General features: G+C 36.4%; 1 protein-coding gene and 1 pseudogene across 5 annotated transcripts in view; one reads left to right on the forward strand and one right to left on the reverse strand.

Annotated features, from left to right (window-relative positions):
• Window positions 1-26,218, forward strand: part of TCF12 (transcription factor 12) — a 377,241-nt gene that overhangs the window by 17,359 nt on the left and 333,664 nt on the right. The gene's annotated exons all lie outside the window — the stretch shown is intronic.
• Window positions 4,731-26,218, reverse strand: part of LOC112415028 (Krueppel-like factor 4 pseudogene) — a 112,089-nt pseudogene continuing 90,601 nt past the window's right edge.

Genomic DNA, 26,218 nt, shown 5'->3' on the forward strand with positions numbered 1-26,218 from the left:
AATATCCTAAATTGCATTTTTATTTCCTGATATCAGCTGCATGGTGAAGTTTTAAGGAAGCACTGAACTGTGTGTATTAGCTGTCTGGAGACCTGTGGTGTTCATTTATTAGCATGTTCCATCTGTTCTCGTACTTCTTCTGAAAAGATCTTAGCGCATCCAAGACCCCACATTTAAACATCAAGGATGAGCAGGAAGTGGCCAAGCGGTAAAGCCACTGAGGTTGTATGTGAATACAGCTGCCTCTCCTGAACCACAGCTAGCCCTAGCTCTGAAGAGCAAACTCTTCCATAGTGTTTTCTTTTCACAGAGTGTGTGCCATTTTTGTTCTTTAGTAATGTCATATTGTGGGGAGGATGACTTTTCTGATACTGGCCTTGATTGGGTAGAGGAACTCTGTTGTATGAGGGCTGTAGGAACCATTTTACCACAGTTTGGAAACCACTAGATGGCCAAAACCTTGGAAGTGATACTTTTCCTACAGTAACCTAGATTTTTGCCAGTTGGGTTGAACCACAGAAGAAGAGAGGTTATATGGTCTAGCATTATAATAGATGTGGGGAAACATCTATAAGAGCAGAAAAAGATAATCTTATTTAATGGAACTGAGTCTATTCACCTGCTTAATTTCTGGTGGAAGGGTGAACCATCTTTTTTTTTTTTTTTTTTTTGCTGTACACGGGCCTCTCACTGTTGTGGCCTCTCCTGTTGCAGAGTACAGGCTCCGGAAGCGCAGGCTCAGCGGCCATGGCTCACGGGCCTAGCCGCTCCGCGGCATGTGGGATCTTCCTGAACCGGGGCACGAACCCATGTCCCCTGCATCAGCAGGCAGACACTCAACCACTGCGCCACCAGGGAAGCCCCTGAACCATCATCTTTTATTGAATGCTTTTAAACTCATCCTCAGATTTTTGGGCCAAAAGCTGCTTTTGTTGACTGTAGAAAATACGTTGTCTTTTGAAATTGGGTTGCAAATCTCAACATGAAGTCTTTGGAAATTGTATTTTTTATCTTTTCTTTTTCTTAAGCCAGGAATTGAGTTGACCCTTGTATGTGGAATTTGGAAAAATTTTGTTCTGAGGGAAACATTAATTGAAAGTTAAGGAGTTTTGTTAGGAGAGATCTAGGGGTATATCAATTTAGAGATGTGACCTTTGTGATAAAGATGATAAAAATTCTCATCTCAGTAATCTACCTCAGAACAAATATTGTCCATTGTAAGCTTCTCACTGACTTAAGACCACTTTATCTGAGATAGTGGCTGCTAGATTCTCAGTTCTTATATAGCTTACCCCGGAAATGTATAGAATATATTGCCTTGTGTAGTTTAACAGAGTGTTTATTTCAAACAGAAACTTTCATTGCTTGGAAACCTGCAGATTTCTGAGATGCCACCTTTACCGCCTAAGATTGATTTTTAGCTCTCTGAAAGTACCCATTTGATCCCTGTGAAAGGAGCAGGTTTGCATTTATTCAGTGAGTCAAAGATGAGGTAATTGGTATTTTTATTATTTGAATGCAGGCTTTGTATTTTTGAATTTTGTGAAACAAAGCTGTGTTTGTAAACACATTTCAAAAATATAAATGACACTTTTTGGTGAAGATGTTCACTGAATAGCAAGAAAGTTCAGAAAAAAAGGAGCTTTTGTTAACATTTAATAATAATCTAACTGTTTTGATTGACTATCTCATTGATGTTTAAAGAGTACCTAATTTTTAGAACTTTTTGTATTGCAAATAATCCTCAGACTGGGTTGCGGTAGGAAAATTTTTTTTTGGTTTCCAGTATTCCTATACTAGCTTGGAGTTTTCAACTGTTATCTTTGTTTAGAAGAATGTATCATAAGCAGTGTATTTTGATATAAAAATCATCTTGGGAAGCTCTAGGAAAGCATTTGTTTAGTGTTCCGATGTAAGATTAACAAGTTGCTGTGATATTGGACCAATAACATAGGAATAGTTTGGTATGGCTCAGCATACATAGATGTAAATAGTTTGGTATGGCTCAGCTGGTTTAGATGTAAATAAACGGTGTAGAAGGGTTCAGGCAAAATCCAAAGTGGGTTTTCAGAGATTGTAAAAAGAAGCAGTTAATTTTATACTCCCCTCCAGTTTCTTCTTCTTTTAAAGGCTTGTTGGCTTTTGAATGAAATGGTCTGTTCTGATATGTAAGTGTTGTTTCCAGAGGAAGTGTATTTTTATCTATTTGTAGTGGTTTTCACTAACCTAGGTGACACTGGAGAGGAAAGTGTTAAATTTTAAATTAGTTTTGAAAGCCTATATGTAAGTGCTGAAAATGTTTTCTTCTATTAACTATTTTTGAAAAATTATAAAAATACAAGCCAAAGCTAAAAAAAATCTGAATAGCATAGAAAGCTATATGGTGAAAAACAAAAGTTCTTCTCGTCATTACTTCCTGTTCCCCATCTCCACTCCCTTGGCAGAGATTTACTCTGTTCAGTTTCTTAGAGTTTTTCATGCATATGCAAGCGATACATAGCTCTTGTTTTTTACACAATAGGGAACAGCAGTTCTGCAGCTTAACCTTTTCACTTAACAAGGGAGGGTGAGTAGGGGATCACTATATAAAGGGCATTCTTGAGCCCGTATTTATTTTACTAGGATATTTTGATTTCCTAAAATATATGTAATGATTTGACCTGTTATAGAAAGTGACATAATTGTACAATACATATGACTTAATGAAGCTAAAAACCCTTTAGAAAACAAGCACTTAAATTAGTTTTATTGTAATAGAAACATTCAATAAGATATTAGTTCTTTATGTATAGGCCTTGTGCACAGGGCACGCTTTTACATGAATTATTTAACATAATCTTTATAATAACTCTTTGAGGCAGATTTAGTTTTACTCCCTTTTTTGCAGATGAGGAAACAGGCTTAGGTGTTTGAGTAACAGCTACTAAGTGGTGGAATCAGATTTCAAAGGTGATCCTTACAGTTAGGCAGCACTAGCTAGTTATTCAGATTATTTAAAGAAAAACTAGTCTCATGGACAGTTGTGTAATATCCTGTTATCAAATACCACAGTTATTTAATATTAAAATTTGGTGAAGTCATCATTGTTAAAATGTGTTTGGTGGAGGGATTGGCTCATCCTTGATTCTAAACCCAACAATGTATTAGCATCACCTGGGAGCTTTTAACAAATGCCCATTCCTGGATCCTGAGGAAATACCCTTCTAATACCAGTTTGCCGAGTGATTTTTTTTTTTTTAATCATGAATGCATTGATGTTTTATTAAATGCTTTCTTTGAATCCATTGAGATCATCAGATGGATTTCCTCCTTTGTTCTGTTCATGTAATAAATAACACTAATTGATTTTTTAATGCTAAATCAAGTTTGTGTTTCTGGAATAAATTCTACCTAGTCATAATGTATCATTTTCATATTACTGAGTTTAATTTGTTAATATTTTTAAAGGATTTTTATATCTGTATTCATGATGGATATTGAGGTGTAGATTCTTTTTTGGGGGGGTATGTGTCTTTTGTTTTGTCATCAGAGTCAGTCACGCTGGGCTCATCTAATGAATTAGGAAGTGTTTCCTTGCTCCTCTTCTATTTTCTGAGAGTGTGTAGAAGTGGTGTTGTCTTCCTTAGGTATATAACAATTCACCAATGAGACCTTCTAGGCCTAGTGTTTTCTATATAAAAAGGTTTTAAATTGTGATTAATTTCTTTAGTTGATTTAAGGCCATTCAGGTTTTCTGTTTCTTCTTGAATCAATTTTTGTAATGTGTGTCTTGCAAGGAATTTGTCCATTTCATTTGTTATTGAATTTATTGGTCTAACACTATTCATTTTTTTTCAGATAAAATATTATAGTTTATTTAAAACTTAATTCTTACCTTGAGTATACAAAATACAAATTCCACAAAATGTTCATTTTTTTACTTTGTAGTTTACAGATATACAAAATAGAAGTTTGCTTAAATTTATATTACATATTTATTAAGGCAAGGAACTATATAGAAAAAAACATTTGTTCTGCTTAAGGCATACTTTGGAATAAACCATCACATCTGAAACCACAGTGCATGACAGACTGTGTGCATAAAAACGTTAAAGTAAACCAGGTGTATTTACCTGACTTAGGTCATAAATGTAGACTGGAAGACATAAATAGATTTTCCTTGTCAAAGTATGCAGCAGTTTGAGAACTTTGGCCTCATTTGGTACCTTTAGAACCAAGACTCACCAAACACCATCGTTTAGGCTATTAAAACACATTTTCTGTACCTGAATTTCTTCCTCTTCTTCTAAGATCATAGTAATGGCTTTTAGAAGGCAAAGAGAATACAAGGTGATCTTTATGCTTATATTGCATCGAAACAATTCAAGGGATTCTGGTCTTCCCTCCCTTCAACTCAGGGATCTAATTTATACCCTGATATCCACAACATCCAGTCACCTCCTTGGCGTTTTCTAAGTCCAGGAATATATGATCAAGTTGGATTTAGAATTGGAATGATAGAAGATCCAGTCATAGACCCCATCTGTTCTTTGTTGTTTGGTTTCCTCATGTCTCCAGATTATCCATTCATAAGTTGACTTGTTGGGAACTTGACCATGGTTGTAGGGCTTTCAAGCTGGGTTCCTCCCCTCACCGGGAAGACAGTGTGAAAGGCAAAAAATACTAAATTCTCGCCTGGCAGTGTGGGTCATATCCACTGTTTTGGGATTTAGAAGTGCATCTTCATGTTGTTAGGCGAGGTGGTCCGACCTCGAAAATGCCTGGTTGCACTTCTGGCACTGAAAGGGGCGGTGCCCTGTGTGTTGGCGGTAGTGCCCGGTCAGTTCATCTGAGCGGGCAGATTTCTACCCGCAGCCTGTAAGGTTTCTCACCTGTGTGGGTTTGCAGGTGTGCCTTGAGATGAGAACTCTTCGGGTAGGTTTTGCCGCAGCCTGCGTAATCACGAGTGTGAGTGGCCGTCCTTTTCTGGGGCCACGACCTTCTCCCCCTCTTTGGCTGGGGCTCCTCTGGCCTGCAGGAGCTGGATGGCATGAGCTCTTGGTAATGGAGCGGTGGGACCTGCAGCTGCATCTCGTCGGGCAGGAAGGGAGGGTAGTTGGGCCCGGGGTGGGGATGGAAGCCTGGGGGTAGCAGCAGGGCAGGATGGCAGTCCCTGCTGCTCAGCAGTTCCTCTGCACCCAGGGTCGGGGTGGTCCTGCTGGGGAGCTGCCGCCCCGGGGGAAAGTCATGCGCAGGCAGCCGGTGGCCATTGCTGAGAGGGCGTCCAGTGCCCAAGTGGGCATCAAGGGGCCGACTGACGGTGCACAAGGAGACAGCCTCCTGCTTGATCTTGGGACACATGCGCGCCAGCCTGCTGCTGTAGGGCGCCACCACCACTGGGTGGCTGCCGTCCAGGCTGCCTTTACTAACACTGATGACCGACGGGCTGTCGTACTTGCTGCCAGGGACACTCAGTGACGCCTTCAACACAAACTTGCCCATCAGTCCGCCACCTGGCGGCTGCGGCTGCTGCAGCGGAATGTACACTGGGTCCAGTTCGGGCCTCAGAAGCTAGGTCACGAAGCCGCCGGAGGGGCTCACGTCGTTGATGTCTACCAGGTTGAAGGGAGCTGTTGAAGGGGGTGCAGACTCCCGGCCATAGAAGAGGCTGCCGCTTGTGTTGCCCGGCGCCACGCCTGGGTCGCCCCTGATCTAACACTATTCATAATATTCTATTATCCTTTTATTGCGTTGGATATGTAGTCATGTTTCACCTTTCCCTCTCGATATTGGTAATTGTGTCTTTTCTCTTTTTTCTTAATTAGTCTTATGAGAGAGTTTGTATTTATCCATATATTTTCCATTTACATCATTCTTCATTCCTTTGTGTATATCGGGTTTTCTGTTTTGTCTCATTTTTCTTCTGCCTGAAGCATTTTAAAAATTTCTTATCGTATAGAATGCAGACAGTGAATTCTCTTTATTTTTGCTGCTCTAAAAAGTTTTTATTTTGCCTTTATTTTGGAAGGGTATTTTTGCTGGATATAGAATTATGTTGACTTTTTTCTTTTGATAATTTAAACATGTCTCTCTATTGTGTGTGGTTTTTTTTTCTTTTTTGGGTTTCATTGTTTTTCATAAGTCTGCAATAATTCTTCTTTGTTCTTTTCTACGTAATAGTTTTTCCCTTTGGCTGCTTTTAAAAGTTCCTGTTTTCAGTAATTTGGTTTTAAGATTTCTATGCCTGTATGTATGTGTGTTTGTTTGATATATATATGTTTACAGTTGAAACACTTTAGTCATTGTATCTTCAAATGTTTTTCCCTCACAGACTCCAATTACAATTATGTTGGTTCTCTTGATGTTATTCCACAGGTTATGGAGGTTCTATTATTGTTCTTCAGCCTTCTTTCTCTTTACAGTTCAATTTTAATAGTTTCTATTATTGTGTCGTCAAGCTAAGGATCTTTTCTTTTGCAGTGTCTAATCTATTCATCCTATCCAGTAAATTTTTCATTTCAGATACTGTATTTTATTTCTAGAACTCCTTTTTTTTTTTGGTCTTGCATCTCTTCACAATGTTCCTGGTTTTCTTTAAATCAGTGAATAATTTGTAATAGCTGTTTTCAAGTCTTTGTTTGCTAATATCTTTGTATTCTAGGCTTATTTGTATTGACAGATTTTTCTTCTGGTTATGGGTCACTTTTTTTTTTTGTGTGTCTGCACATGTCTGGTAAATTTTGATTAAATTCTGAACATTTTGAATCTTACACTGTTGAGTGGATTTTGTTGTCTTTTATTTTTAAAATATATTTATTTATTTTCTGTGTTGGGTCTTCATTGCTGCCTGTGGGCTTCCTCTAGTTGTGGCAGGCAGAGGCTACTCTTCATTGCGGCACACAGGCTTCTCATTGCGGTGGTTTCTCTTGTTGTGGAGCACGGGCTCTAGGCGCATGGACTGCAGTAGTTGTGGCATGTGGGCTCAGTAGTTGTGGTGTGTGGGCTCTAGAGCGCAGGCTCAGTTATTGTGGCCCGTGGACTTAGTTGCTCCGTGGACTTAGTTGTGGCATGTGGGATCTTCCTGGACCAGGGATCAAACCCATGTCCCCTTCATTGGCAGGCAGATTCCCAACCACTGCACCACCAGAGAAGTCCCTGTTGTCTTCTTTTAAATAATATAGGACTTTGTTATGTCAGGAGATTGAGTTACTAGAGGTGAACTCAGTCCCTTCAAGTGTCGCCTTTAAGCTTTGTTAGAGTGGGTATAGTGTAATTTTTATGCCAAGAATAGTTTTCCTTGTTACTAAGTCATAACCCTTCAGAGATATTTATTGAATTCCTTGAGTTTTCAATGTTTATGTTCCACTCTCACTGCTTCCAATTAAGACATCTCCCAGTCCCATTTGAGCTCTGAGAGTTGTTGAACTTAAAATTCCTTGCTCATTTTTGCCTTCCTTTGCGCAGTTTTACCATATTGTGTGATTTGCTGTTAGTAGCATACTCAAGGGGACCCCATGAAGATTTCTGGAGCTCTTTTTCTATATAGCTTCCTAATCTGGATCTCTCCCCCACAAATTCCAGCTGCCTTTGCCTCCTCGAACTCTAGTCTTTATTCCTTCAACTCAGTGATACCACTCTGCTTGAGATCCCCTCCCTGCACAATGATCTGCAAATTGACTTTAGGCAGGAAACCAGGATGATGGTAGAGTTCATGTAGTTTGTTTTCCTTTTCTCAGGGATCGTAGTCTTACATGGTTTGTTTTCCAGTATCTGGAAGCAGACATTTTGCATATGTTTTCCAATTTTCTGATGGTTTGCAGTGACAGATTAAATTCAGTCACAGTTACTATGTCATGGTTGAAATCAGAAGTCCCCTTTTCTTCTTAGGAAGGTAAATGTGGCTAGTAGAAAATGTGTAACAGAGAGAGTGGAGGCAGGGTTCTTGAATGAGAGCAGTATTCATGAAGTCAGGACAACCATGTACGGTCAGGTGTTACACTGCATTGTGAGTGATACCCCTGAAGGTGTGTGGTGCACAGCTTAAATGACAGCTTTGCATGTAGCAGCGCTTAGTGAGGATACAAGTGAGAACATGTAGATGTGGAATTAATGGGAACTTCTCTCTCTTTTTTTTTAATTTTCAGTACTTTATTTGTTCTTAAAAAGAAAAAATAATAAAAGGAAATCAGAGAAGGAAACTGTTCCAAATCCATGCCAATTTGGGGACATCCAAGAGTAGAAAATTAATTTAAACAATATTCACTGTTTAGTCATTGAGATGGCACCTCTTCTTAATTGAGTTTGTAGTGTGAGGTGAAGTGAGCCATTGGAGGTGATGTCAAGGTTTTTATTTTATGATTTATTTATCACTATGGAGATGAATAAGCCTTATTCACAAGGATTTTGTGAGGCTTAAATGTGCATATGAAAATGCTTTCCAAATGACAAAGGAGTATACATTTTGAAGTGTTGTGTATTGCTGAAGTCTACCCTCTGGGGACTTCCCTGGTGGTCCAGTGGTAAAGAATCCACCTTGCAATGCAGGGGATGTGGGTTCGATCCCTCGTCAGGGAACTAAGATCCCACATGCCCCGCGGGGCAACTAATAAGCCCATGTGCCACAACTATTGAGCTTGTGTGCATCAACTAGAGAGCCCACATGCCACAAACTATAGAGCCCACTCACTCTGGAACTCGCGTGCCGTAACTACAGAGCCCGTGCCCCCTGGAACCTGTGCACCACAACTAGAGAAGAGAAAACCTGCACACCACAACTAGAGAGAAGCCTGCGCACCAGGACGAAGGCCACGCTCCCCAGCGAAAGATGCTGCATGCCTCAACAAAGATCCCGGGTGCTGCAACTAAGACCCAACGTAGCCAAAAATAAATAAAACTTTAAAAAATATATCATTCACAGTCGTGTCAGATGCTTCACCTTCAACAACAATAACAACAACAACAACAAAACAAAGTCTGTCCTCTGGATCTCTACAGAAAAGCCTACATGATGCCCTCGTGTCATAAGTGACCTGAAAACGTTACTCTAACTCCAAAATATCAGAATTCATATACAAAGAGGAATTTTTTCCCTCTCTTTGAAGAATTTAGTCTAGTATATGAGAGTTTCTTAGTCCCAGGGTAATCTGTGTAGACAGACCTTTAAAAAAATCCCTTTACTTCAGAAGAGACTGTTAAGACAAACTGGAGTGAATATCAGTGGAGTAGTAAACACTTTTTGTAAGTTGAGAAGATAAAACATTGTTTTCAATGATGCAGTCACCTCAGAATGAAGATGAAGACTGAAGTTTATGATGGAGTCAGCTCAGAGGTCATAGCCAAAAGTGCAGAAGTAACAGCAGTTTTTGAGGCCTTTGTAGAAGATTAACATGTTCCATTATCACAAGCATTACCACCCCATTTTACCTTCCTACATTTTCCTTTGCACTCATCCTTCTATATTATTAGAGGGAAAAGAATGCTTACACTTTTCCATGGTCAGGACATGGAAAGTGGGATGAAAAGTCCCACTTTTTCCCCAGTGAAATCATCATCTATAAGAAATGGACAAGGCCCAAATACAGATTACTTCTAAGTGAGTTGATTTTCTCTGCCTGATTTCTCTTGATTCCAGCCAGATTTTGTTGGTGACAATGTGTGAGAGAAAATTTCCTGATTTCGTGACTTCCAGAAAAGGTCATTTTCACAGCATTCTGAAAAGGCAAAGCAGTTGTTAACATTTAAAAATATAGTTGAAATCCTTGATTTTATCTTTATTCATTCTATTCAATTATTTTAGATATCTATGTTTTTAGGTGTTCTGGGCTATTTATTTCATTGACTGTTGCATTATACTGTACCCTAATTAAACATAATTTGTGTATTTCTACATATGTTAATATGATTATGAATACTTATTAATACACAGTTTTGTTATCTCAATATTTTTTGAAAGGTATCTGCCAAAAAGCATCATAAACTCACTCTTCTAATTATTAAACCAGAATGTAAAGTTCTTTTGTTTTACTTTGTTTTATTCTATAATTTATTCTAAGTACATAGAGCATTGTCTGTTACATACAGGAATTCAGTCATTTTATTGGATGAAAAATTATAGATGTAAAACTCTGCCAGAAAAAAAAGTTGCCTTGAAACTCAGGTATGAATTAAAAACATCTCTTTTAGGCGAGGATGATTTGACAATTTCCTTATCACATACACACGTCAATTGTTGTGGTGTTTCTTTGTATAGAAAACAATGTAAGAAGACTTATGAAAAAATTCATAAAAGATATGAGTTGTATGCTTTATTTAACCAACATTTATTCAGCATACACTTTGTGTCAGGCTCTGTGCTTGGTATCTGGGATTATAAAGGTGACATGGGTATGGTCTTCCTCCTGGAAGAGCTTGTAATTTGTTGGGGAAGACAGTCATGTGAACAGGTAAATAACAGTACAACCTGGAAAGTGCTTTAATAGAAATGATTAAAGTGTCACAAAGTAGAGGTTAAAGCAGCTACTTCTGTCCAGAGAGTTGGTGCATCTTTTGCTGGTGTACTAGGTGAAGGCATGGTGAGTGGGAAGACTGGGTAAGGGAGAGGCTTTAGATGTACTTTACAGTAGCCACTGGCAACATGTGACTAAACTTCTAGCAACTAGTTATAATAAATAGCACATATTTAAAGTATAAAGTTTAATAGGAAACTATCACCACAATCAAGATAATGAACATGTATATCCCTTTCTAAAATTTTCTCATGCCCATTTGTATATCTTTTCTGCCTAGATTAGTTTTCATTTTCTAGAGTTTTTAAATAAATAAAACCACACAGAATGTCCTTTTTGTCTGGCTTCTTTCACTCAGCATAATTATTTTGAGATTTATCCATGTATCAATAGTTTATTCTTTTTTATTGCTTAATGGTAATTCCTATACCACAATTTGTCCCTTGTCCTGTTGATGGGTACTTGGGTTATGTCCAATTTCTGATTATTACAAAAAAGCTCTTATGACCATTCTTAAACAAGTATTTGTGTGGATATTTATATGGTAGATATCTATAAGCTTAAGAAACTGCCAAACACTTTTTCCACAGTAGTTATCTAATTTTACACTCCTACTTGGAGTATATGAGTTTCAGTCCCTCTACATCCTTGTATGGATACACTTGGTATGGTCATTGTTTTAAAATTTAGCCATTCTAATAGGTGTGTGGTGGTATCTTGTGTTTTTTTTTTTTTTAATAAATTTATTTATTTTTGTCTGCGTTGGGTCTTTGTTGCTGCGCGCAGGCTTTAGTTGCGGCGAGCGGGAACTACTCTGTTGTGGCGCACGAGCTTCTCATTGCGGTGGCTTCTCTTGTTGCGGAGCATGGGCTATAGGCGTGTGAGCTTCAGTAGTTGTGGCATGCAGGCTCAGTAGTTGTGGCACTCGGGCTTAGTTGCTCCGCGGCATGTGGGGTCTTCCCGGACCAGGGCTTGAACCCATGTACCCAGCATTGGCAGGTGGATTCTTAACGAGTGCACCACCAGGGAAGTCCCTCTCATTGTGGTTTTAATACATATTTTCCTAATTACTAATGACATTGAGCATCTTTTCATGTGCTTACTTGCCATCTTTTATCTTGTTTGGTGAAGGATCTTCACATTTAAGTCTATTTTTAAATAAGATTATTTTCTTATTACTGAGTTTTGAGATTGCTTTAAATAATCTGGGTGCAAGTCCTTTATGAAATGTGATTTATGGATATTTTCACCCACTTTCTGGGTGGTTTTTTTTCATTCTCTTGAGTATGTTTTGAAGAGTAATAGTTTTTATTTTTGATGAGATTCAGTTTTTCAAGTTACTGTTTTACGGATTGTCCTTCTGGTATTGTGATCTAAGAAATCTTAACCTAACCAATGGTCACAAAAGTTTTCCCTTGTATTTACTTCTGCAACTTTTAAAATTTAGTTTTACATATAGGTCTGTGATCCATTTTGAGTTTGTTATTTAATATGGTATGAGGTATGGGTTTGAAGTTCATTTCTTTGTATATGATTTTCAACTGTTAAAGCACCATTTGTTGAAAAGATTATTCATTCTCAAATGAATTCATTTGCATGTTTATAAAAAATTTTCCATATATTTATGTGTCTTTTTTCTGTGCTTTATAGTGTTTCTATTGATCTTTGGCTGTTTTTATGCAATACCACACTTGTTTGATTACTGCAGCTTTGTAATGTGTCTTGAAATCAGGTAGTGTTACTGTTCTAAATTTGTTCTTTTTTTTTTTTTTTTTTTTTTTTTGCGGTACGCGGGCCTCTCACCGTTGTGGCCTCTCCCGTTGCGGAGCACAGGCTCCGCGGCCATGGCTCACGGGCCCAGCCGCTCCGCGGCACGTGGGATCCTCCTGGACCGGGGCACGAACCCGCGTCCCCTGCATCGGCAGGCGGACTCTCAACCACTGCGCCACCAGGGAAGCCCCCTAAATTTGTTCTTTTATAGTGTTTGGTTATTTTAGGTCCTCTGCATTTTCATATACATTTTAGTACTGTTTTGTCAATTGCTACAGAAGAAAAGCCTTCTGGGATTTTGACTGGGATTGCTTTAAATCCACAGATAAGTTTGGAGAGAAATGACATCTTGACAATATCAATCAAGTTTTCTGACCCTATGGGAAGATAATATAATTTTGTTTATTTAGATCATTTTAGTTTCTCTGAGCAATATTTTATAGTGATCTCTATATAGGTCTCTCACATATATTATTAGATTTATAAGTATTTCATACTTCTTGATGTTGTTATATATAGTATTGTTTTTATTTTATTTTGTTATTTTTTTAAAAGACTTTAAAAATTATTTTATTTATTTATTTTTGGCTGCGTTGGGTCTTTGTTGCTACGCACGGGCTTTCTCTAGTTGCGGTGAGCGGGGGCTACTCTTCATTTTGGTACGTGGGCTTCTCATTGTGGTGCATTCTCTTGTTGTGGAGCATGGGCTGTAGGCACACAGGCTTCAGTAGTTGTGGCTTACGGGCTCTAGAGCGCAGACTCAGTAGTTGTGGTCCATGGGCCTAGTTGCTCCGTGGCATGTGGGGGTCTTCCTGGACCAGGGCTCGAACCCGTGTCCCCTGCATTGGCAGGCAGATTCTTCACCACTGTGCCACCAGGGAAGCTCCTATGGTATTGTTTTTAAAATTCAATTTCTGATTGTTAGTTACCAGTATATAGAAATATAATTGAGTTTTGTGTGTTGACATTTTGTCCTGCACAGATTTTTAAAACTTATTAATTCCAGTACTTTTTTGTAGATTCCATTCTATAGAGATATTCTGTTGATGGTCATGTAGTCTGTGAGTGAAGTCTCTTTTACTTCTTGGTTTCTAATCTGGATGCCTTATTATTATTTTTTTTTTTTCTTTTCTGATTGTACTTTATTGCAACTAGTATAATTTTGAATGGAAGTGGTGAGAACAGAACAACTTGATTTGTTTTGGATCTTAGAGGAAAAGTATTTAGTCTTTTACCATTAAGTGTGATGTTAGCTGTAGGCTTTAATGTAGTGCCATTTATTAGACTGAGGAAGTTTCCTTCTGTTAAAACTTCTGAGAGATTTTTCCAGGAATGGACGTTGGGTTTGCCTTATGCTTTTTTTTGATCTATAGAGATGATCACACGGCTTTTCTTTTTAAATTTGTTACTAATATGGGGGAGTTACAGTGATTGATTTTTTATTGTTAAACCAAGTTGCATTATGCAGATAAGCCCCATGTAGTCATGGAGAATTAATCTTTTTATATGTTGTTGGAATTTGTTAAAATTTCTTCACATGTTGATGAACATAGGTAGTTTTCTTTTCTCCTAATGTCTTTTTGTCTGATTTTGACACCGGGTTAATGCTGGATTCATAGAATAAGCTGGACAGTATTCCCTCTTTTTAAATTTTCTAGAAGAGTTTGTGTATAATTGATATTATCTCTCCCTTAAATATTTGTTGTTACCAGTGAAACCATCTGGGTCTGGAGATTGTTTTTGTTGGAAGATTTTTAACTAAAAATTCAGCTACTTGGATGATTGATTTCTTCTTGTTTAAACTTTGGTAGTTTGTACTTCTCAAAGAATTTGTTTATGTCATTTAAGTCGTTGAATGAGGAATTTGTTTATGTCATTTAAGTTGTTGAATGTAAGTTGTTTATGTCATTTAAGTTGTTGAAATAGAGTTCATAATATTTGCTTATTATCCTTTTAATATCTGTAGAATTTGTAGTAATGTCACTGTTCTTATTCTTGATATTGCTAATTCGTTTCTTCTTTCTTTTTTCTCTTGATCACTCTGACTAAAAGTGTATTAGTTTTACCGATCTTCTCAAAGAAGTTTTGGATTCAGTGGTTTTCTTTATTTTATTTTATTTTCTCATTTCTTTGATTTCTGGTGTGATTTTATTATTTGCTTTCTCTTTATTTCAGGTGTAATTTTTTCTTTTTAAATTTTAGATTTTGAAGTCATTAATTTGAGACTTTTCTTATTCTCTAATAGAGGTCATTAGTGCTATAAATTCTCCCCTTTCCTCAAGTACTCCTTTAGTAACATTTCACAAATTTTGATATGAGTAGTTATTTTCATTTAGGTTAAATATTTTCTGATATCTCTTTGATTTCTTCTTTGACCCATGAATTATTTAGAAGTGGTTGTTATTCAGTTTACAAATATTTGGGGAGAATATCATTTTAGAGATATTTCTGTTGCGGATTTCTAGTTTAATTCCATTACGGTCAGAGAACGTACTTTGTATGAATTGAGCCCTTTTAAATGTACTGAGTCTTGTTTTATGGCCTGGAATATGGTTTGACTTGGCAGATGTTCTTCTACTGTTGGTTGGTGGAGTGTTTTCTAAATCAGATCATTTTGGTTTACAGTATTGTTCAGGTCTTTTATATCCTTTCTGATTTTCTTTTAGGTTGATTTACCAGTTGTTGAGAGAGGGGAATTGAAATCTCTGACTAGAGTTGTGAGTGTTTTATTTATCCTTGCAGTTATATTAGTTTGTATACACATATTTTGAAGCTCTATTATTATATGCATTAATGTTTAGGATTTTTATATCCTCTTGATGAGTTGACTGCTTTATCATGAAATGGCCTCCTTTATCCCTGTTAATATTCTTTGCTCATAAATTTACTTACATGATATTAATACATATACTTCAGCTTTCTTTTGATGTGTTAGCATTGTATACTTTTTCCTTATTTTTGTTTTTAACTTTGTTCTATTTAAAGTGCCTTTATTTTAGGCAGCATGTACATTGAGTTTTGCATTTTTACCCAGTCTGAAATCTTTGGTTTTAAACTGGAAATTTTAATGTGGTGTTTGATATGGTTAGAGTTAAAAGCATCATCTTGCTGTTTGTTTTCTGTTGATATTTATCTCACGTTCTTTGTTCTTCTTCTGCCTTCTTTTTAGGATAAATTGAGTGTTTTTATGATTTTATTTTGTATTCTTTGTCACCTTATTAGGAAAAACTTTTTGTTGTTAATTTACTGGTTGGGTTAGGATTTATAGTATACATTTTCAACTTATCTTAATGTACCTTAAGGGATACCATGTCATTTCATGTATAGTTCAAGCACCTTACCATAGTGTACATCCATTTCTCCCATCCCAGCTTTTGTGTTATTGTTGCCATACATTTTACTTTTACATATGTAATAAATCCAACACCAGATCCTTGTTATTTTTGTTTAATCCATCATCTTTTAAAGAGATTTAAATAATAAAAACCCATATACATTTATTAAGTTACCATTCCCATTGCTCTTTATTTCTTAGTATAGATCTGCATTTCCATCTGGCATCATTTTCCTTGTGTTTGAAAAACTTTAATATTTCTCACAGTGGAGATCTGTTGTTAGTGAATTCCTTTCAGCTTTTGCATGTCTCAAAAATTCTTGAGTAGTTCTTTGTTTTTAAGAAAGTATTTTTGCTAGGTAGAGAATTGTAGATGGGTAGCTTTTTCTTTCAGCATTTTAAAGATTTGCTCCAGTGTCGTCTTGTTTTTATAATTTCCAATGTAGAATCTAATGTCATTTTTGTTTCTCTCTATGTAATGTGTATCTTTTTTCTCTGTTTGCTTTTAAGATTAAAAAAAATTACTGGCTTTGAGCAATTTGATTATGATATGACTTGGTGTATGCATGTCTTCATGTTTCTTTTGCCTGGTATTTGTTGAACTTCTTTGATCTGTGAGTTTATAATTTTCATCAAATTGGGACAAATTTTGGAAAGTTTCTTCAGATAATTTACTGTGCCCCCTCACCTTCAGAAACTCCAATTATATGGGGAAGGACTCTTGGACTTGTGCCACAGCTCACTTAATTAAAAAAAAATCCTCTTTTCTCATTGTGTTTAATATTGGATTGTTCTGCTATGTCTTCAAGTTTACTACCTTTTCTTCTGCCATGTTTAATCTTCCATCAATCTTGTTCTGTGTACTTTTCATCTCATACATTATAGTTTTCATCTCCAGATGCTTGATTTGTGTCTTCTTTTTTTTTTAAGCTTTTAAAAATTTATTTATTTTTGGCTGCTTTGGGTCTTTGTTGCTGTGTGTGGGCTCTCTCTAGTTGTGGCGAGCGGGGCCTACTCTTTGTTGTGGTGCACGGGCTTCTCATTGTGGTGGCTTCTTGTTGTGGAGCACAGGCTGTAGGTGTGCGGGCTTCAGTAGTTGTGGCACGCAGCCTCAGTAGTTGTGGCACATGCGCTTAGTTGCTCCGGCATGTGGGATTGTCCCAGATCAGGGCTTGAACCTGTGTCCCCTGCATTGGCAAGCAGATTCTTAACCACCGTGCCACCGGGGAAGTCCCCGATTTGTGTCTTCTTATATCTTCCACATCTCTAAACTTTCTGAACACATGGAATAGTTATAGTAACTGATCTAATATCCTGGTTGGTTGGTTCTTACATCTGTGTCAGTTGTGGTTGGAGTCAGTTGATTTTTCCCCTCTCTGTATGGTTTGTACCTTTTTGCTTCTTTGTATGGCTAGTAATTTTTTATTAGTTTTCAGATTTTATTGTGATTTTACCTTGCTGGGTGCTGTATATTTTTATATTACTAAAACTATTCTTGAACCTTGTTCTGGATGTAGTTAAGTTACTTTGAAACATCTTAATCCTTTTTGGTATTTTTAAGATTTGTTAGGTGGGTCCAGAGTAGTGCTTGGGCTGGGGCTGATTATTCCTCACTACTGAGGGAGTCTGTTTTATGTATTCTACCAGTGCCTCAAGACTCATGAAATTTTTCAGTCTCGCTGCTGGGAGCAGAACTATTACTGGCCCTGTGCTTGACACTTTTTATCTTTTGGGGTTATTCTTTCTCCAACTTTAGGTAGTTTCCTTACATGCATGTGCTGATCATTACGCAAGGGGAACCCTCTTGCAGGAGTTTGCTTGATCTCAGTGCTGCTCTCTGGCTTTCCGTCCTGCTTATTCTGTGAGGTCCATGTTACGAATTCACTGCGTCTATCAGTCTCCACCTTCACATCCCCCTAGTACCTCTGCTTGGGAACTTTCTCACGTCAGTAAGTTTGATCATTTGTAGGGCTCATCTGATTTGTTTCTTGACTCTCAAAGATCACTGTCCTTTGTCGCCTGTTGTCCAGTGTCTTGAAAATTGTTGTCATTTATTTTCTCTGTTTTATGCTTTTTTTCAGGCACAAGTGTAAATGCAGTCCCTATTATTGCCTATGACTCTGTCTTTACTGGAAACAGAACTTCTGCCTGTTTATGTTTAAATTAGTTTTTTTGTTTATTTTTAATAATTATTTTCTTTATTATTATTATTTTTGGATGTGTTGGGTCTTAATTGCGGCCCGTGGGATCTTCGTTGAGGCATGTGGGGTCTTTTTTGTTGGGGCACGTGCTCTCTTCATTTCTGCGCTCGGGCTTCTCTCTAGTTGCAGCGTGAGGGTTTTCTCCCTCTAGTTGTGGCCTGCAGGCTCGAGGGCACGTGGGCTCTGTAGTTGTGCGCAGGCTCCAGAGCGTGTGGGCTCTGTAGCTTGTGGCATGCAGGCTCTCTCGTTGAGGCGTGTGAGCTCAGTAGTTGTGGCGCATGGGCTTAGTTGCCCTGTGGTGTGTGGGATCTTAGTTCCCCAACCAGGGATTGAACCCATGTCCCCTGCATTGCAAGGCAGATTCTTTACCACTGGACCACTGGGGAGGTCCCTAAATTAGTTTTAAAAAATAAAATTCATTTCCTCAGTTGCGCTAGCCACATTCTAAGTACTTAGTAGCCACTTATATCTAGTGGCTACGATATTGGAGAGTACAAGTATAGAATATTTCCATCATTGTAGAAAGTTCTGTTGGACTGTACTTCACTAAGCCGTGTATTGTTATATTGGGTTGGCCAAAAAGTTCGTTTGGGTTTTTCTGTAAGATGTTACAGAAAAACCCAAACGAACTTTTTGGCCAACCCAATATGTAGTGTGCTTATATATGTAATAGAAGCTCATATAAAAAGTGTAATTAGATTTATGTTTTGTTTTTGCCATAAATATAATAAAGTTTATGTTTAAGTTAACCTTATATATTTCTGTTTACACAAAGGCATCTAGCTTGTTAATTTTGAGTTAACTAAATTTATATAACTTATATAGTGGATTGTGAAACTGGGACTGGGTTTCAACTTCATTGCTCTTTTCTCTGCATTATAGCATGGTGAGAAATTTCTGGCTTGTTGTGTCATGTCTTATTTTGAATTGTTTGTTTCTTGTGGCACTTATCATTCTGATTGATAATGTTCTGGACCCTTTGTATTCACAGGCCTAAGACAGTGCCTGGCATGCAGTAGGTGCTTAAATGCTTGTTTATTCAAAAAATATTTATACACTTACTTGAGCCTGACATTCTGTATGGGATATAAGACTAATTTCTGTTGCAAACCTAATAGACTATGAATATGCATTCATCCATAGAGAGACTACAACACCCTAAAAGTAGAATGAACCTGTGTCCTGAAAACTTAAACTAGATTTCCAGTCATTCTACCTGGTGAGATGTGGAGTGGCATAGCTGATCTCACTTACAATCTAACAAAAAATAGTGCTCCCCTTTCTTCAGTGAATGTCGGAGCTACTTCATGTAGAGAGCAATGTCCAACAGTTAAATAAGAACTCTTGAAGAGGATCTATGAATGTTAGTTAACTAGCTGGCTTCATGAAATATGGAAGCGAGAATCCAGGTTTTATAGGAGAAATACCTTCCATACTTAGGAAACCAATTTTCTTCAGTCCAATCTATTGTAAATTGAGAAATTGGGGACAGTTTAGTCAATATTTAAGTTTCTTGTTTTGACTTGGCTGTTTAATCTACTTAATTGTTAAGAAAGAATTTCATATTCAAGTATCAAATGCTTATGCTATTACATGGTTAGTTATGCTTGTTACTATTTAATACAATTGTTTAAAAACAGGTCATGTCATGCTTTGGTGATGCAAGCAAATATTGAATAGATGTTCACAGGCATTTGTTTCAATTAACTTTGGTCTTAAAAAGAAATAGGATTATTATTCAGGTTTTTGACATGACAAAATTAATCTGAAAAATCAAAATAAATAACTACTATAAAATAGAGTGTATATCTCTTTTACAAATGAAATCACTATCTCTGAGTTATAAAGTTTGAAAATGCATTTGTCAGATATGTAGTTTATTTGTATTCTGACTTATCTAAAAAAGAATTTGAGTTGGACATATTCACTTGCTAGAGAAAGGAAATGATTAAAATTTCCTAACTAGTACACATTTACTCTTTTAATAGTCATTTTATTAATAATAACTGCATTTTAGAATTTGGTTTGAGTCATTTTTGCAATAAAGTTCTGTTTTAAGTAATTTCAGAAGTCTTTACAAATGCATGGAGCAAAATTTAGACTTTCAGAGATTTGCTCTGAGATTTAAGGTATTTTAGTAGCTATATCGAAAAGTACTTTTGTTAACCAAAGCTATATTGTTGTGCCTTATCCTAATTCTCTGAGATATAAGCTAATTTTTGAGATTAGATAAAACCATTAGTTCAGTAAATAAGTACTTTATGTTCAACACTGTGCTAAGTGCTTTGAGGATAATAAAGATGTATTGGATGTGGCAGTGTAGCTTTATATATCTAAAAGAAGAGAGAATATGTATACTATACTAAGAATACAAATATAAACATTTTTGAATTCTTATAGACATGTTTTAGAAAAAAACCTATAAAAAAAACTCAGTGAGTAAATGGGCTAACATGACTGTCTTTTCCCCCTTATGTATCTAACCTTATTGTTAAAATAAAAACCACTAGTACAAGACTCTATAGTTAAATTTGTATAAGCAGTCTCAGAATCTTATGGTACATTGTACGGTACGGCACAGTACAGTTAAACAGGTAGTATTGTGTACATAGTGCCAATAGATATGTGGGGAATGAATGCTTGTGAAAACTGTTCTTCTTGAGGCTTTGTATCAGTAACTAACTTACACTTTCCATCATTTTCAAAGTGCAGATCGTTACCCATTAGTGGGTTAAGAAATCACTTTAGTGGATCTCAGAGAGCATGATTAAGAAATGGAACAGTATCACATGCACTTAGAGGATTGTTTTTGTAAAATTAGTTTGTTATTTAAATATACATTTGTATACACTAGGTGATATAAAATGTATTTAACAGTGAGTGGATTGTGGTTTTTTTTAAAAAAATTGAAAGCCACAGCTTTAGTAGTTGGTTTTAGCTGTTTTCAGAGTGTCAGTTTCTCTTACTATTTTGTAAGGTGTGAAAATGATTGGATTTTCATATCTGATGTGATGGGTTTGCTGTTTGTTAATGCTGCTTTGCAAAATGCTAGGTACTGGGGTTTAAACTCCAATCCAGATTTTCCTGTATTTGATAACGGGTCTCTTACAACTTTTTTCGTTCTTAGTAGCCTTTAGTCTTTTGGGTCACTGACCTTTAACTCATGTTAGACAACTACCTTTAAAGAAAAAAGACAGCTTTATTGACATTGGAAGCAATAGACATTTTAATCCATATTAAGGATAATATCTCAGAAATATAAAGAGAGAAACTGGAATATAATTATATAAAAACAAAAACAAAAAAACACAGCATCAAGCAGGAGAAAATTCTTGCAGTTAATGATGTAACCTACCTGGGCCTCATTTTGAAAAGAAAGAGGAGGTTGTTACTAAATCTCTCAGGTTACTTTCTTATACAAATTTGGAACATTTGAGACATTTTCAACTCTCTTTCAGCTCTGGAATTCTACAATTATTTGGAATGATCCTATAAACAGCTTCACTTTCAGGAATTCAGAACCCCTAATGAAGTGGAATTGAATTGTGTTCACTAGTATGTGTGCATTAAAATTACTTTACAAGAGTAAAGAGTCTGGACTGTTTGACAAAGTTGGTATAGAAAAATTAAATGCTCATAGCCTGTATATTGGAAAAAATATCTTAGAACTTTCCGTGAATTGAATGTTTCTTTGAAGCAGGTTGAGGCTAATTTTTTTTACCCTGTGTGGTAGGATCATTTTCTGAAATTGTAATGAAAATCAATTGCAAAAGATAATTCAGCATTTAAGTACTCTTTAACTTCCATTTTCTAGGAACACATATAGTTCTTAAAATGAGATTATTTTCAGAATCGTAGCAGGTCATTGCTTTTATTGCTCTTTCACACTACTTGATTTTTGGATATGATTGTCATGGTCTTTGCTGTTAACTTGAAGACTACTACAGTATAGAAAACACAGCTTACTCGACTTGGGAATGTGGTGTGGTATAAGTTGAATAGAGATGAAAAAACAATTTCTTTAGGTCAGAAGTATTTTACATCTGGAAACATACCCTCGAACTCTGGCTGTAGTTTTTCCACATGTGTCATTTATTAGCAAATATATTTCTATGAAATTTTGACAGAGTGTTCTATGGAAGTGGTTTTAGAGCCTCTACTCTTTCTTCCTAAGGAAAGCTTTAATTCTAGGCAGAATTTAGCTTTGTTTTGATAAGGTGTTAAATCTTCAGTCAGTGTAGGAGACATTCTTAACCAAAGTACTATGCCTGTACTGTTTTTATCTTTGCTTTAAATTTTTTTAGGAAAAGTGTTTTGAGATATTTGAAAAGGGAGAAATCTTTGATCAAATTTGAGTTGGACTCAGTGTTTTATTTCATTGGCCTTCATGCTTTAGGACATCTGCTTTATAATATGAAAGAGGGTTCCCACTCTCAACCTGCCCTCCCTCTTTCTGGATGCATCTGTTTATTTTGAAGTAACCCTGGTTCTCTATGAACTGTCAGGTACTGTTGATGCCTTGTATTAGAGCAAGTGAAAATTGGTATGGTTGTGACAGGATATATACCCTGTGTTTCAAGGAGGGATCAGCCAGAGTTTGAACATTGTTCATATATGTATGGTAGGGTGCCGCCAGCTTGGTTCCCGGAGAACATGAGATTGCCATGGCAACAAAAGCTCTTTGAAGGCAGAAATCTTGGCAGTGGTTGGGTCTTTTGAAGTGCTGGGTGTTTTGATAGGAAAGGATCCAGTCAGCAATAAGCACACAACTGTCGGCCAGCAGTCAAGGAAAATAAGCATTTCGCTTTTAGCTTTAACTTGAGGGCAAATATATTTTGTTTCCCCCTCAATGCTAATCTTCCTTCAGAACAAATATTTACATGAGGTTTTCTTATCACATGTATGCTGTTTCGGGAATATAAGTTTCCAAGCATGTGCTTTGTGATGTTTTGGCTGGCCTAAAATTGTCTCAATTTTTAATAAAATCATAGTTGTATAATGTGTTCTAATACTAATGGGTTCTGATATTAAAAGTAGAGTAGATAAAAATCAGTACAAAGTACTTAGTTCAGAATTTGGTATTGTTTAAGAACTAGTGAAAAACAAAAATAAATCCTTAAACTCCATGATCTGCCTACTGTTTTCAACATCCTTATCTGACCAACTTTCTTTTTTTTCTCTCTCTCTATTCTCCACTGTTAATCTCAGCCTTCATCATGGTTTTGCTCTTGTGGATGTTCAGCCCTGCTTCTGGGTCATCACTCCTGCATAGCATGCCTTCTCATTTTTCTTTCCAAACACTACTCATCTCAGAATTTACTTCTCAAGTTTCACTTTTGTTATTAAGCTTTCCCTGTCTGCTGTAACCTCCAGGAATCTTTTCCTTCCCAAACTCTTGATTAGAATTTACATATTGAATTATTTATAGCTTAATGTGATTTTACACATTTTTTTTGTTTATGTGTTGTGGGTTGGACCAGTTTTTTTAGTAATAAGCTTTTTGTGGTCAGGAATTGTGCCCTCTTGTGTCTTATAATAAAGGACCAGACACATGGCTAGACTTAGTGAAATCTAATTCATTAATGGTTTTAATTTGAACTATGTTAATGTTCAAAACTTATGTTCAAATAATAGACTGTTTAGCTTTTTAATAGGTTGTATATATAGTCACCATAAACAATGTACTAGCTCGAGGATACTGTGTTATTTTTAATGCTTGTTCCCAGGGCTAATAATTTGTATAGATCTTTTCCCAACCACAGTTCTTTTTTAAAAAAAATATTTATTTATTTATTTTGGCTGCACTGGGTCTTAGTTGCGGCACGTGGGATCTTCATTGTGGCATGTGGGATCTTCGTTGTGGCGCACAGGATCCTTTGTTGCGGCATGTGGGATCTTTTAGTTGCAACATGTGGACTTCTTAGTTGTAGCATGTGGACTTCTTAGTTGCAGCATGTGGACTGTTAGTTGCCGGCAACCACAGTTCTTCATCGAAACTGAAGAACCCAGAAAATGATTTGGATGACTTTTCTTAGTTCTCCCAAGAATGATACATAGTTGGTATCATTCTTAATGCCTAGGAAACAAGTGAATTGAGTACATTCAGTGAATGACTTAGGGTACTAGGGCTTAATTCTTATGTGGAACCACAGTTGAGAATGGGACATACATGTCATTTCTGTATTACACTCAGTTTCCTCATGTATGAATGACTAGCTTGAATCTTTCTATATGTTGATTTTGTTGTTCTTTTCTATTTCTTTTTCCAATATGCTGGTAAAACTTTTAAGGAAAGCCATTCCTGAGACCAGATGGAAGTTTTGCTATTTGGTTTATTAGAAGCTATTGAAATGATAGCCCAGTTTTAAGCAGCACTATTGTCTGCAGATGTAAAATACAATTCCCACTTTTTAGACTAGATCAATATAAAATAGGGAAATTTTTGGTATTATAAAAACTCTTAAAAGATTTTCTCCCTCTAATCTGTGACTGAAGAGGGGGGTAAAAAGCTACCTGCTGAATCAGGTATTTTAGGATTATTTTATTATTCTGTCTGAAAAAGAATCTATTAATTATTTGCATGCATTTTATACCTAGAAATGTTAAATTTCAACCTTTATTTTTAAAAGTAATTTTTCATTGAAGAAGTATCAAAAGTACATAATTAAGTTCAAAATTCACATTTAGCCCTTTGCTTTTGTTTACTGAACAGGTCTAGGGGAAATGCCTAGGGCCTTAGGGGAGTGCCAGTGTCCTTTGGGTCTGATAAAACTTTAGGGATAGTCATCATTCACAGGATAGTTATTAGTCCCTTAATATAGGTGGAGTAAAGAAGCTCTGTAGTTAATCATTATGGAAAATGCTTTGATGGTTAATGATTTACATATAGTTCTTTATTGTTTCTGATAGCATGAGTTGTATTTAGATGAATTTTCTTAAAAAAGTAATACTTTGTTTTAATTGTTTTGATTAAAATCTTTATAAAATGTATTATAAATTTTATTATTTTCTTAAAGCTTACCAAATGTCTATCTTTGTCAGGGTTACAGTCATGGATATTTGTTGTACTTTGCTCTAATAGAGTGATGGTGTATCGTATTATGATGAAGGTTGATAGGGTTGTTTGACTCTGTGTGAGTCTTTTCCTGATTACTGTACGTTTATATGTGGCATTTTAATATTTTATTTCCTTGTTACCTATAGTAATTTCTCAGTTTCTAACAGGACTAACCAAGTTTTGGCTTCTCTTATGTTGTAAAATCTTTATTTAGCTCTATAACCTAACCTGCTAAAAACGGACCTATGGTTAATGAGGTAAGTATTGTTAAAATCAGAGACTGTGTTGCTATTTGAAAATAGGCTTGGGAGTGATTTTCACCCCTCTTGTGGAGGAGAGCACATGGGCTTTGTTTAAACTCTTTTTCTGGGCTATTTCTCTCATTGTCTCTGGGTATAGTTGATTGCAGTCACTTGATATATGAGTATGAAATATATGGACTGTTGTCATTTCTCCTTCAGGTGACTTTGATATTAAAATTTTTTTAAACACTTGTTTTTTTCTCATGTGGTAGCAAAATTTATTTGAAAAAGTATCAAAGTAAATGGTTTATATATATTAAATGTGTTTGAACATGAAATTTAAAGCCAGCCAATTGTGAATTAAAGGTATATCAAGTACTTATTAAATAATATAAATATTTTTGGCATAAATGGATTAAGTTGATTGAATTTATAATTATTGATAGTGATATTGCTGCATTAAACTCTAATATGCTGTGATAAGGAACATTCTTTTGAATACATCCTAACCTGTCCTGATGTGAGGAAGCCTTTTCTGTAGATGTAAGGGGAAAAAAATTTAAATCATCCCTTTTGGTTATTGAGAGCGGAGACTGGGTTGATCAGTTAAATTCTTGTCAAGGACATTCGTTGGTACTGGATGGAACATAGTTTACTAATATGTTGAGTTCTGTATAGTTCGTGAAACTCATGGTTCTTGTTTGAGCCTTTCTTTAACTCTGGCTTCCTCTCAGTCTTTTGTGCTTGTGAATCTGTCTAGTTCATTGAGTGACGAGGATAGGCAGACTTGTATGCCGAGGACCAGATGTGTCTCTTTCCTCACTGCGATACTCTTGGCTTTTTGTTGACCTTTACATATAAAGGATTTGGCGAAGCTCAGAGGAGAGGAAGTGGGGAACCAACTGATTAGGATTGTTCTGGGTTAAAAAAAAAATTCATAAAGGGAGAGAGGATGTTCATTACTGAGAATTGGGTAGGGGCACTGCCCCAGGTTTTTCAGCTCAGCCTCACTAGGGTAAAAAATGGAGGTCAAGTGTCAGGGCAGATAATCTATCCATTGGAGCTCTTCTTATCTGAGGAAATTTGAACACTGTAACCATAGTTGAATTGCCAGAAAGTGTGTGTTGTTT

This window comes from Neophocaena asiaeorientalis, unplaced genomic scaffold (assembly GCF_003031525.2).
Source record: "Neophocaena asiaeorientalis asiaeorientalis breed wild unplaced genomic scaffold, Neophocaena_asiaeorientalis_V1.1 scaffold71, whole genome shotgun sequence".
In the NCBI taxonomy this organism is placed as follows: domain Eukaryota; kingdom Metazoa; phylum Chordata; class Mammalia; order Artiodactyla; family Phocoenidae; genus Neophocaena; species Neophocaena asiaeorientalis.